The sequence below is a fragment of the Colobus angolensis genome, unplaced genomic scaffold (genome assembly GCF_000951035.1).
Source record: "Colobus angolensis palliatus isolate OR3802 unplaced genomic scaffold, Cang.pa_1.0 Scaffold343, whole genome shotgun sequence".
Taxonomy (NCBI): domain Eukaryota; kingdom Metazoa; phylum Chordata; class Mammalia; order Primates; family Cercopithecidae; genus Colobus; species Colobus angolensis.
Window position 1 is genome coordinate 2,545,934 of NW_012116744.1, and position 12,894 is coordinate 2,558,827.

General features: G+C 36.4%; 1 protein-coding gene across 1 annotated transcript in view; it reads left to right on the forward strand.

Annotated features, from left to right (window-relative positions):
* Positions 1–12,894, forward strand: part of ITFG1 (integrin alpha FG-GAP repeat containing 1) — a 296,091-nt gene that overhangs the window by 273,938 nt on the left and 9,259 nt on the right. The window lies entirely within an intron of this gene.

Here is a 12,894-nt window from a genome sequence, read left to right on the forward strand (position 1 = left end):
TGGAAACAGACCAAATGCCCACAAACTGATGAATGGATAAACCACAGATATGGCATATCCATACAGTGGAATATTATTCAGTCACAAAAATGTGAAACGTGCAACAATATGATGAACCATGCTAAACTATTCTAAGAAAATACAGCCAGACACAAAAGGCCACATATTGTCCAACTTTATTTATATGAAAGGTCCAGAATATGCAACTTCATAGAGGTAGAAAGGACAGTAGTGGTTACCAGGGACTGGAGGGAGGAAGAAATGGGAAGTAACTGCTCTTGGGTGTGGGGTTTGTTTTTGTGGTAATGAAAATATTCTGGAATTGGTGTCAGTTGCACAGCCTTGTCGGTGTACTAAAAACCACTGAATTGTACACTTTAAAATGGTGGGTTTTGTGGTATGTGAATTATATACCAATTTAACACAAAAGAAGAGACACAAAAACTACTCACATTCTAAATTTATAACTAGGAAGTAGGTTGACAGAGCTTGAACCAGCGTTCCAAGTTTCTTCATTTATTCCAAAAAAGAAATTAGAACTTCCATTAAAAACCTTTTATGGGGCTGGGTGTGGTGGCTCACGCCTGTAATCCCAGCACTTTAGGACGCTGAGGCAGGTGGATCATTGAGGTCGGGAGTTCGAGACCAGCTTGGCCAACATGGCAAAACCCTGTCTCTACTAAAAATACAAAAATTAGCTGGGCGTGGTGGCACACACTTGTAATCCCAGCTACTTAGGAGGCTGAGGCAGGAGCATCGCTTGAACCCCAGGAGGCGGAGGTTGCAGTGAGCTAAGATAGTGCCACTGCACTGCTTTGTAGTTTACAAAGCACTTTTATAATACATTAGAAGTTAAGTACTATCATCTGGTAATTTCCTCACTGAATCCATGCAGTAGATGATACTGTTTGGTATAGTTATTCTAATTCTACAAATGAGGAAACATTCCATTATATTTTCATTTTTGTACCTTTAAGCATCTCCAGATCAAGGTTTGTCTCTCATCTGTGTAAAAGGCATACAGTGTACATTCACTAAATGTTTAGATGAATGAATACACAAACTAAGGCTCAAGGGGGTCAAGGGATTACTAAAGATCAAATAAATCAGTGTTGAAGTACATACCTTTGGCATCCAAATCCCATGTGTTTCCCATAATACCATATTTACAAGTCTTCTATGTTCCCTACACATTTGTTCAAGCCCCATTAGGTAAGCTGATATCATGTTATTATTCACAGCCCAAGTGGATGTCTTCCACAGTGATCATTGACATGGCAGATTATAAGACCTCAAGGAAAACTAAAGTTAAACGACTGCACAAATTTATTTACTCCCAAACCTTCAGTTTATTACAGCAGACATCACTACTAAGTGCCTACTGTGTGCCAGCCACTATGCTGTATTCCCCGGGAATAGAGCATGAAAATGAACAATTACCTAGACTGGAAGTACCTAAGCACCTCTTTTAATGAAACATTTTTCTGTCTACCACATATTTCATCACTTCATCCTATCAGCTATCTATAAACTGAGTTCAGATATAATTTAAAATACGCCAAAGGAGTAACAGTCAGTCAGTGGATTCCTTTATTCACAATCATAATTCAACTTTCAGGAAAAGAGGACAACCGTCGTTTTAAGAAGTTTTCCATGAACAGTGATGATCCTAACTTCCAAAATGTAAGAACTCAGCATTTAAGCATGGAGCCTCACAAATTCCCCATATACTATTCACTTAGGGTAATTGAGATCTTTCTGGAGCCACATTCTAGAGATCCTAGTACCACCACATACTTTTAAAAGGTATTATAACTACTTCTCTCATGAATTACGGCTTTCAGTGAAGACAGCTTATTTCTTGTCTTTATGCTGAGCACTACGTAGAACTGTTTTAAAACCAGGAGCATTTATATAGTGACACTAAAGTAACACAGGTCTTGCATTTGTAATTTTGTCACAAAATCCACTCACATTGGAAACTAGATATTCCCAAAGTCCAAGTAAAATGGTGTGCCTTAGTTGTACAGGCCAGGAGAAGATTTTACCATCAGGCAGGGACCAGCTGCTATGTTCTTTTTTCTATGTGGGTAACCATCCATTTAATTAAAGTCAGTGAATTTTAAAACAGAAAAATAAAAGGATAAGCTGTATGATTTAACAAGTGTCTTAAAGGTCAAGTGACTATAGCCTAAAACATCTCTGAATTTTAAAATTAAGTGTTAATATTTTTATTCTCAGTCATAATATCCTTTGGCTTATTTTTACATTCAAAATCTATTTTGTCCTTTTTTGTTTTCACTTCTGAATTCTGGGGGTCAAATTATAATATGATATTGTACAATTAAGTTTATCCTGTTAACAATAAATAACCTCTTAGCAATTACTGTACTCTATATTATAGGAATTAGTTATCCAAATAGCTAGCTAAATACTTCAGCAATTAATTTAAATGTTAAAAATCATCACTGCTGTAATACATTTCATCACTTGCTTTCTTCGGCCAATATTCTAGCCTAGTTGATAATTTTTATTTAAAAGGTGGTCCCTAGGCTATTACTAGAAATTAGTATAACAACTATGATCTTCTGTTATCCAGAATATTCAAGGCATTGGGTTCTCAGATCAAAACAAATATTTAAATAAGAAGTCATTAAAATCACCTTGTGTTAATTGATATCTATAGAATTACAATATGTACATGCAGCATCTAACATACATATTCTTTTCTAAAAGTTTACATGTCAGTTGTTTGATACATGGAACACTTTTTTGAAACATATCAAGGAAATAATCGCATTATCAGAGTAGACCATAAACTCCAATTTAATTGCTAGACTTTTTTCTGGCTAGACCATCTGATTTGATATACATTTATAATGAGGCTCATCACATTAAATAACACAAATTATTACCCCAAGTTGGCATTTAGAAACAAGGGAGTATGATAATTGTATAGCTGAGAAGATTTTAATAGATACATCAACCTGGTGATGTGACTCACACCTGTAATCCCAGCTACTCAGGAGGCTGAAGTGGGGGGATCACTTGTAGCTCAGAGCTCAAAACCAGCCTGGGCAAGATAGTGAGACCTCTTCCCTTAAAACATTTAAAAAACAAAAATAAATTAGCCAGATATGATGTCATGTACCTATACTCCCAGCTACTCTGGAGGATAAGGCGAGAGGATCACTTGAGCCCAGGAGTTCAAGGCTACAGTAAGCTATGATCACACCACTGCACTCCAGCCTGGGTGACAGAGCAAGACCCCCATCTCTGTTTAAAAAGATGAAGAGACGAAGATGTATGAGAAACCCTATTAGCAATGCAGTTAGACTAGCAGCAAAAGAAAGCAAGTGATAGTGTATATCTCAGCCTCCCAAGTAGCTGGGATTACAGGCATGTGCCACCATGCCCAGCTAATTTTGTATTTTTAGTAGAAGCGGCATTTCACCATGTTGGTCAGGCTGGTCTTGAACTCCTGACCTCAAGTCATCCACCCACCTCAGTCTCCCAAAGTGCTGGGATTATAGGCATGAGCCACCATGCCCGGTGAAAACTGTTATTTTTTTAAAATTATATAAATAACATGTACTTGAAGTATATTGGAAAATTAGACTATAATGCAAGCCTGGACAAAAGCACACAGGCATTTGAATCCGGTAGTTGGAATGTCTGATATCACAAATGCCTTTAATGTATTATAAAATATTAAAAACGTATCACAGATACTTTACCTTTGGGTAGACAATCATGATGTGCTAATATTTATATGGTATAAATTGATATAGTATTTTTTTGTTGAGTAATACCATATTTCAACTGGAATATGTTACAAGTGTTAAGTCTGACACATTTGGGGGATTAAAATTTCTTTCAATTATTCATTAATTTAACAAAAATATATTGAGTGGCTAATATATGCCAGACCTGTTCTCAGCTCTTAGAATGTAAAAATGAATAAAACAGACTCAAATCTCAGCCCTCATAGAGATTGCATTCTAGTGGGGGAAGACAGACAATCGGCATAGTAAGTAAGTTATTTAATACTTTCTAATGTTAGCCAGTGTTAAGTACTGTGGGTGGGAGGAAGAGGGAATAAAGCAGAGTAAAAGGGATTGGGATTGCTGGGCCAGAGGGTCTTCGATTGTATGTAGGATTATCAGAGCAAGCCTCTCTGAAAACATGCCATTTGAACAAGGATTTGAAGGAGGTAAGGAAGTTAGACATGTAGTTTTCTTTGGAAGGCTATTCCAGAGAAAGAAGAAAGCCAGTGCAAAGGCCCTAAGAGATAAACACTCCTAGAATTTCCAAGGAACAGTGAAGAGGCCGGTAAGTTACAGCAGAATGAAAGAGGGAGGTTACAGAGTAGAAAATGAAGCCACAGTTACATGGGAGGTGGAGAGTGTATGCTAAGTAGGACATAGGAAAAGATTGTATTCTGAGTGAAACTGCGGCCTACAGGAGGAACAACAGTTAAAGCAAGGAAACTAACTAGAAGCTATTAAAATACTTCAGTTTAGGAACATACCTATTTGGGGTAAATAATAATTCTGGCAAAAGTTGGTGGTGGCTTGGACCAAGGTGATAGCAGTGGAAATAGAAATGAGTGTCTAGAGTGTGTATACATTTTAAATTGTAGATATACATTCAATTTCTTGGCAGACTGAATATAGGATATAAGAAAAAGAGAGGCCTATAAACTATAACTATAGGGTTACTGGCATGACCAAGTGGAAAGTTGGAGTGGCCACACTGAGATGGAGCAGGTAGGGGGAATAAAATCAGGGATTATGGGGTTTTTTTGTTGTTGTGTTGTTTTGTTTTGTTTTGAAATGGAGTCTCACACTGTTGGCCAGGCTAGAGTGCAGTGGTGCGATTGTGGCTCATTGCAACCTCTGCCTCCCGGGTTCCAGTGATTTTCCTGCCACAGCCTCCTGAGTAGTTGGGACTACAAGCATGCACCACCACGCCTGGCTAATTTTTTTGTACCTTTTAGTAGAGACAGGGTTTCGCCCTATTGGCCAGGCTGGTCTCAAACCCCTGACCTCAGGTGATGCACCCACCTCAGCCTCCCAAAGTGCTGGGATTACAGGTGTGAGCTACCACACCCAGCCCCAGAGATTACGTTTTGAATATATTAATTTGGTAATATGTGTTATACATGAAAATATTGATATTTAGCATTTAGTTTGATATGAGAGCCTACAGTTCAGAGATTGGCAGTCTATACTGGAATTATACATTTGGGAGTGTACAGTTATTGTAGCCATCAAAGAATGTAGTTACCAAGCATTGGTAACTACAATTTTTTTTTTACCAAGAAAAGTAACTACTTTTCTTACTATCAGTAAACATAAAAGAAAATCTGTAACCAAATTCTGTGCAAATAAAGACATTAATGAAATAAACATTCATTAGCAAGCAGATACAAAACTATTCATATAATATGTTTTATATGCTCTCTGAGTATTTAGGTAATCCAGCCACTACTTTGCATGAATGGTTAACTTAAGGAAGATAAGACATATATCAGCAAAACTAAAAAATATCTTGAGATAACTAAAAACAAAACACAAACAAAACCAAACATACTGGATGAAGCAAAAGCAGTACTCAGAGGGACTTTATGGCTGTAAATGCAATGTTAAAAAAACAAAGATCTCAAATCAGCAACCTAATTTTATACCATAAGGAACTTGAAAAGAAGACCAAACCAAACTCAAAGCCAGCAGGAGGATGGAAATAATAAAAATTTCAGCAGAGATAAATGACATAGAGAATACTAATCACAGAAATCAAAAGTTGGTTCTTTGAAAAGATCAACAAAATTGACAATCTATTAGCTAGACTGAGTTTTAAACAAAAGAGAAAAGGCAAATAACTAAAATCAGAAATGAACAATGGGACTTTGCTACTGACCTTATAGAAATTAAAAGGATTGATAATACTGTGAACAACTGCATATCAACAAATTAGACAATCTAGGCCAGGCACAGTGGCTCATACCTATAATCCCAACACTTTGAGAGGCCAAGGCATGAAGAATGCTTGAGGCCAGGAGTTTGAGATCAGCCTGGGCAACACAGTGAGTCCTTGTCTCTACAAAAAAATTTAAAAATTAGCCAGGTGTGGTGGCATGCACCCATAGTCCCAGCTGCTCAGGAGGCTTTAGCCCAGGAGTTCAAGGCTGCAGTGAGCCATGATTGTGCCACTGCACCCCAGCCTGTGTGGTAGAGCAAGACCCTGTCTCAAAAAAAAAAAGATAATCTAGATGAATCAAAGATGTGCCTGTAATCCCAGCACTTTGGGAGGCTGAGGCAGGCAGATCACCTGAGGTCAGGAGTTTGAAATCAGCCTGGCAAACATGGTGAAACCCTGTCTCTACTAAAAATACAAAAATCAGCTGAGTGTGGTAATGCATGCCCGTAATCCCAGCTACTCGAGAGACTGAGACAGTAGAATCACTTGAACACAGGAGGTAGAGGTTGCAGTGAGTCAAGATCACACCATTGTACTCCAGCCTGGACAACAGAGCAAGACTCTGTCTCCAAAAAAAAAAAAAAGTGTTTCCTAGAAACACAGACAATTCAAAACTGACCCAAGAGGAAATAGACAATGTCAACCAACCTGTAACAAGTAAAAGAGATTGAATCAGTAATTGAAAACCTCCTGAAAAAGAAAACTCAAGGACCAGATGGCTGCACTGGTGAAATTCTACCAACAATTTAAAGAAGAATTTCATCACTGTTATTGAAACTCTTACAAAAACTAGAAGAGCAAATACTTCCTAACACATTCTGTGAGGCCAGCATTACTCTCATACCAAACCCAGACAAAGATACCACAAGAAAGCTACAGACCAATATCCTGTATGAATATTGATACAAAAATCTTCAACAAAATACTACCAAGCAAATCCAACAGCACATTAAAAGTGTTTATACATTATGACCAAATGGGATTTGTCCCAGGAATACAAGGATTGTTCAACATAAGATAGTCAATCAATGTAATACATGGCATTAATAGAACTAAGGGAAAAATAATACATGATCATTTCAATAGATACTAAAAATAATTTGACAAAACTCAACATCCTTTTATAATGAAAACACTCAGCAAACTAGGAATAGAAGGGAACTTCCTTAACATCATAAAGGGCAGTTATAAGAAAAATCACACCTAATATCATCTTGTATAATGAAAAGCTGAAAGCATTTCTTCTAAGATCAGGAAGAAGATGAGGATGCCCACTTTCACTCCTCCTCTTCACCTTTTTACTGGAATTCCTACACTTAGCAATTCGGCCAGAAAAAGAAATAAAAACTTCTAAATTGGAAAGGAAGATGCAAAATGATTTCTATTTGCAGATGACATGATTCTGTATACAGAAAAATCTCATATAACTCACTGAGAAAAATACTACTGCAGCTAATAAACAAATTCAGCAAAGTTATAGGGAACAAGATCAACACCCAAAAATCAGTTGTTTCCATACACCAGCAAAGAAATTTTTAAAAAAGAAAAAAAAAAGTTCAATTTGCAACATTTAGAAGAGTAAAACACCTAGGAATATATTTAAGCAAGAAATTGAAAGATTTATCCACTGAAAACTAAAAACATTGCTGAGAGAAATTAAAGAAAATCTAATAAATGGAAAAGCATCCCATATTCATGGATTGGAAAACTTTAAGATAGCAATATTCCCCAAAACAATCTACAAATTCAAGTGGTCTGTTTGCAGAAATAAAAAGCCAACCTTCAAATTGATATGGAACTGTAAAGGGCCTCAAAAAGCCAAAACAATATTGGAAAACAAAAACAAAGCTGAAAGGACTTATACTTTCCAAATTTAAAACTTACTACAAAGCGACAGTAATCAACAAGCATAGTGCTGGCATAAAGATAGACATATAAGCCAGTGGAATAGAACTGAGAGACCATAAATAAATCCAAACATCTATGGCAAATTAATTTTTGACAGGAGTACCAAGACCATTCAGTGGAGAAAGAAGAGTGCCTTCAACAAATCATACGAGAACATTTGTATAATGACATGCAAAAAAAAAAAAAAAAGGAAGCGGGACTCCATATAAAATAATTAACTCATATATAATAATTAACTCATGGATCAAAGACCTCAATATAAGGGATACAAAATTCTTAGAAGCAAACATAGAAATAGATCTGCATTTCCTCAGATTTGACAATGGATTGTTAGATTTGACACCAAAAGCACTAGTAACAAAATTTAAAAATAGATTAGATTCTGCAAAAATGTAAAGCTTTTTTGCATTAAAAAACATTTTTGGCCAGGTGCAGTGGCTTATGCTTGTAATCCCACAACTTTGGGAGGCCACAGCATAAGGATCGCTTGAGCCCAGGAATTTGAGACCAGCATGGGCAATGTAGTGAGCGCTTGTCTCAAAAAAAAAAAAAAAAAAAAAAAACTTTTAATTAGCCAGAAGCAGTGGCACAGGCCTGTGCTCCCAGCTACTCAGGAAGCTGAGCTGGGATCACTGGAACCCAGGAGATCAAGGCTCCAGTGAGCCAGGATTGTGCTGCTGCACTCCAGCCTGGGTGACAGAGCAGGAGCCTGTCTCAAAAGAAAAGAAATTTTTTTTTTTTCTTTTCAACAAACTGAAAAGGGAGAAAATATTTGCAAATCTTATCTCTGATAAGGTTCTAGTATCCAGACTATAAAAAGAATGTTTACAATTCAACAACAAAAACACAAATAGTCCAATTATAAAATGGACAAAGGACTAGACATTTCTCCAAAGAATCCCGAAGTGAAAGATGTCCTACATAATTGGTCATGAAGGAAATGCAAATCAAAACCAGACTTCAAAACCACTAAGATGGTTTTAATTAAAAAGACTGAAAATGACATGTCAGCAAGGCTGTGTAAAATAGGAACCCTCATACATTCCTGGTGGGAATGTAAAATGGTGCAGCTGCTGTGAAAAACAATGTGGCAATTCCTCAAAAAATTAAACCTAGAATCACCATATGATCCAGGATTTCTACTTCTTAATATATACTCAAAAGAATTGAAAGCAGGGTCTCAAAGAGGTATTTGTACATCCATGTTCATAGCAGCACTACTAATAATAGCCAAAAGGTAGAAACGATCCAAACATCCATCAATAGCTGAATGGATAAACAAATCAAAGTATATACATAAAATGGAATATTATTTTTCCATAAAAAACAGATGAAGTAATGATATTTACTATAACTTATATGACCCTTGAAAACATTATGCTAAGTGAAAGAAGCCAGACACAGTTGGTCACATGTGTGGTACCTTTTATATGAGGTATCTAGAGTAGACAAATCCATAGAGAATGAAAGCAGATTAGAGGTTACTGGGGGAAAAAAAGGGGGGGGAGTAATTACTTAACTGGTACAGGGTGTTGGTATAGGATGATGAAAAAGTTTGCACATGAGAGAGAATTGATAGTTGCACAACATTGCAAATACACTAAAGGCCATTTGATTTTACACTTTATTAAAATAGTAAATTGTTAAAATAGTTAATTGAATTACAGCTCTATTAGAAAATAAGAATGGATTGAAATGGATGCTTTCATTGAAAGCTAATGGAAATGTAAAGTGATGCACCCTCTCTTTAGGAAACAGGGTTTCTATATTTAACAATAAGTTTTAAACTTACTACTCTTTGATCCAGTGTTCTGTATATAGGAATCAAACAAACTAATCTGGGTGCAAATACTGATTTGCAGAGTTGTTCACTGAAGCTTTTTTTTTTTAATAGTGAAGGATTAGGAAAATTCCTTTATTTCCAACAATAAGGAATTAATTTTTAAATAAGATATTATATAGGCAGGAAAATTATATTTTTGTAATGTCTGGGTAGATATCACTTTAGAAAAATAATTTTAGACATATACATAATAATACATGTCTTTTCACTGTGGCTTTGGCTTTTCCTTTGGCTTTCTCTTAATAGGATTTTGGTGTTTCCATCATTTTTCTCGCTGCTTATTCATTTTTCAAGAATTTTCATGATGACTAAATACTCATAAATAATACTGAGTGAAAATAGTACTAAACTATGCTAAAATGTATTTGTGCATGCACTTGCCTTGGAGAAAAAAAGTATGTGACCAAAAGTATGCTAAAATGTAATAATGATTATCTCTTCATTTTAAGTTGCTGGATAATTTTACTTTGATTATTCACCTTAATACTTTTAAGCTTGCTTATTGCATAGGCAATTTTAATAGTATAAACAGGAAAACAGAAGCCTAGTGTGATGTCATGTAGACAAAAAGAGTCAAACTTTAAGTCTTTTAACATAAGGGAGACCAAGGTTTTATCATGAAGATGAAGGCTCCAGGTAGCAGGCTTCAGAGAGAGCAGATTGTAAATGCTTCTTATCAGACTTAAACAGTCTTTTCTGTCAGTCTTAAGGGCTTTGTATTGATGTTAATGCTGGTCAGCTGTGCCTGAATTCCAAAAGCAAGGAGAGTATAATGAGGCATATCTGACCCTCACTTCCCATCATGGCCTGAACTAGTTTTTCAGGTTAACTTTTGAGTGCCTAAGGGGAGGGTCCAACAGTTAGAATTTTATTTTTGGTTTACTTCTGTTAAGTCAGTCTTTGCTAGTAGTGTCATGAAATTAGCTTGTGCTTAATTTTGAGTTTGTTTGTTTGTTTGTTTGTTTTTGAGACAGGGTCTCACTCTGTCTCCCAGGCTGGAGTGCAGTGGCACAATCACAGCTCACTACAGCCTCAACCTCCCCAGGCTCAGGTGATTCTCCCACGTCAGCTCCCAAGTAACTGGGACTACAGGCACGCACCACCGTGCCTGACTAATTTTTGTATTTTTCGTAGAGACGGGGTTTTACCACATTGGCCAGGCTGGTCTCAAAAGTCCTGAGCTCAAGCAATCCACCTGCGTTGGCCTCCCAAAGTGCTGGGATTACAGGCATAAACGACCTGTGTTTAATTTTTAATTCTACTCTGTAAGAATAAATTTTATCTTAATAAAGATAGCTAACATGATTATTTACTGTGTGAGATACTCTACTTTTAAACATTATCTTTCAATCAGGTGAACTAATTCTGCAGCCCATGCTGTTCACTATACTGCTTTTCAGTTTCATACACATTGTTAATGCCTATCCTTAAATTCATGTTCCTTTTCATTATACCTTACTGTTTCCAACTTAAGAACTATATAAATAATCAGGTAAATATACTTTCCAGTGATTGCATATTTTGGGATAACATTAGTGATGTTTAGCAGAGTCCCCTTGAATATTAAAATATTTATATATTAATTTTGTCATTTAAATGTTAAGTTTAAGCATGTAGAAAAATACCTAGAAAATACATATATTCTATAAAAGTGAATTACAATAGGAAAAGACTGACTATTGGAATGGCAGTGTAAGGACCACACGAACTTGCTCTCCCAGAGCCCCCAAAAAGAACAACAACAAAAATACTGGCCAACCATATAGTATCCACCATTTCAGAACTCTGGAAATTAAGCAAAGCTACACAGTGGACTGAATATTGTCTATTCCAAGGAAAACTACTGATCCTTGATAAGACACTGAATCTATGGCATTTTTAACTTGGAGCTATTCCCATCCTGCCTCCCTTCTCAACTGAGTAGTGCAGTAGCCATGGAAAGCCAGCGGCTTCACAGCCAGTGGATATGACTGACCTCCTTGGAGCTGCATGAAAATCTCCATCCCTATTACTATCAACATTTTGTCTGAACTAGCAACTCCCTAGAAAATCTTCATTCTCAGCATCTTGGCTATTTCATTTGACTAGGGCATTACCAAAAACAACAGTAATCTGCTGGCAACATCTCAGCTACCTAAGCCTGTGATTAAATGTGGAGGAAACAAGAACTGGTCAAAATATAAGAGGAATTCTTAGAAAACTGGAAAACATAGGCAGCTTTAAAAAGCTACAACATATTCTTGGGGATCTAGAAGACTGCAAATTCCTAGAAAGGAAAACACCTCATTCAAATACTCAGCTCCCTTCTGCTTCACCATGAAGCCCTGCGTAAGCAGGAAATGAAAACTAAGGTTGTCCTTTAAACCATCTGAACTTTGAAGGCATGCCTTCACACACAAATCACTTTGACAAGGGGTGGAAGATGTACAGGCAAGAGATTTAAGGAAATCTTACAACAAATCACTGGCTGACCACTAAATAATACTGACCCAGATATGCCAAGTAGGAAGCCAGATGTAGAATAAAAACTTTAAAAATTAAAAAGACCTTGGGGACAACCACTGCAAGGAATACAGAATCCACAGAATTCACTAAATGAAAAAAAAAAAAGTCACTAAACAAACAGTAGCAAAAACAACAAACCCTTGGATGGGGTTAAGCGATACCAGAGTTATCAATATTATCTTAAAAGTCCAGTTTTCAACAAAAATTATAAGACATACAAAGAAACAGGAAAGTAGGCTAATACACATTTCTTTAAAAAAAAAAAAAAAGACAACAGAAAATGTGCCTACAGGGCCAGATGCTTTACTTAATTGGTGGGTGTGTGTGTGTGTGTGTGTGTGTGTGTGTGTAGTGAGCTTCTTTCATGTGTTTATTGACCATTTTCAAGGCTAATGACTATTAGTCATTTGGGAAATGCAAGTAAAAACCACAATGAGATACCACTTCACAACCACGAGCATGGCTGTAATACAAAAGACACAATAAAAAGTGTCACTGAGGATGTGGAAAAATTTGAACCATTATCCATTGCTGGTGGGAACATAAAATGCTGCAGGTACTTTGGAAACAGTTTGTTAGTTCCCAATGATGTTAAACACTCTTAGCTACATAATCAAGAGAAAGGAAAACAAGAGTAAATACAAAAATAAACCCTG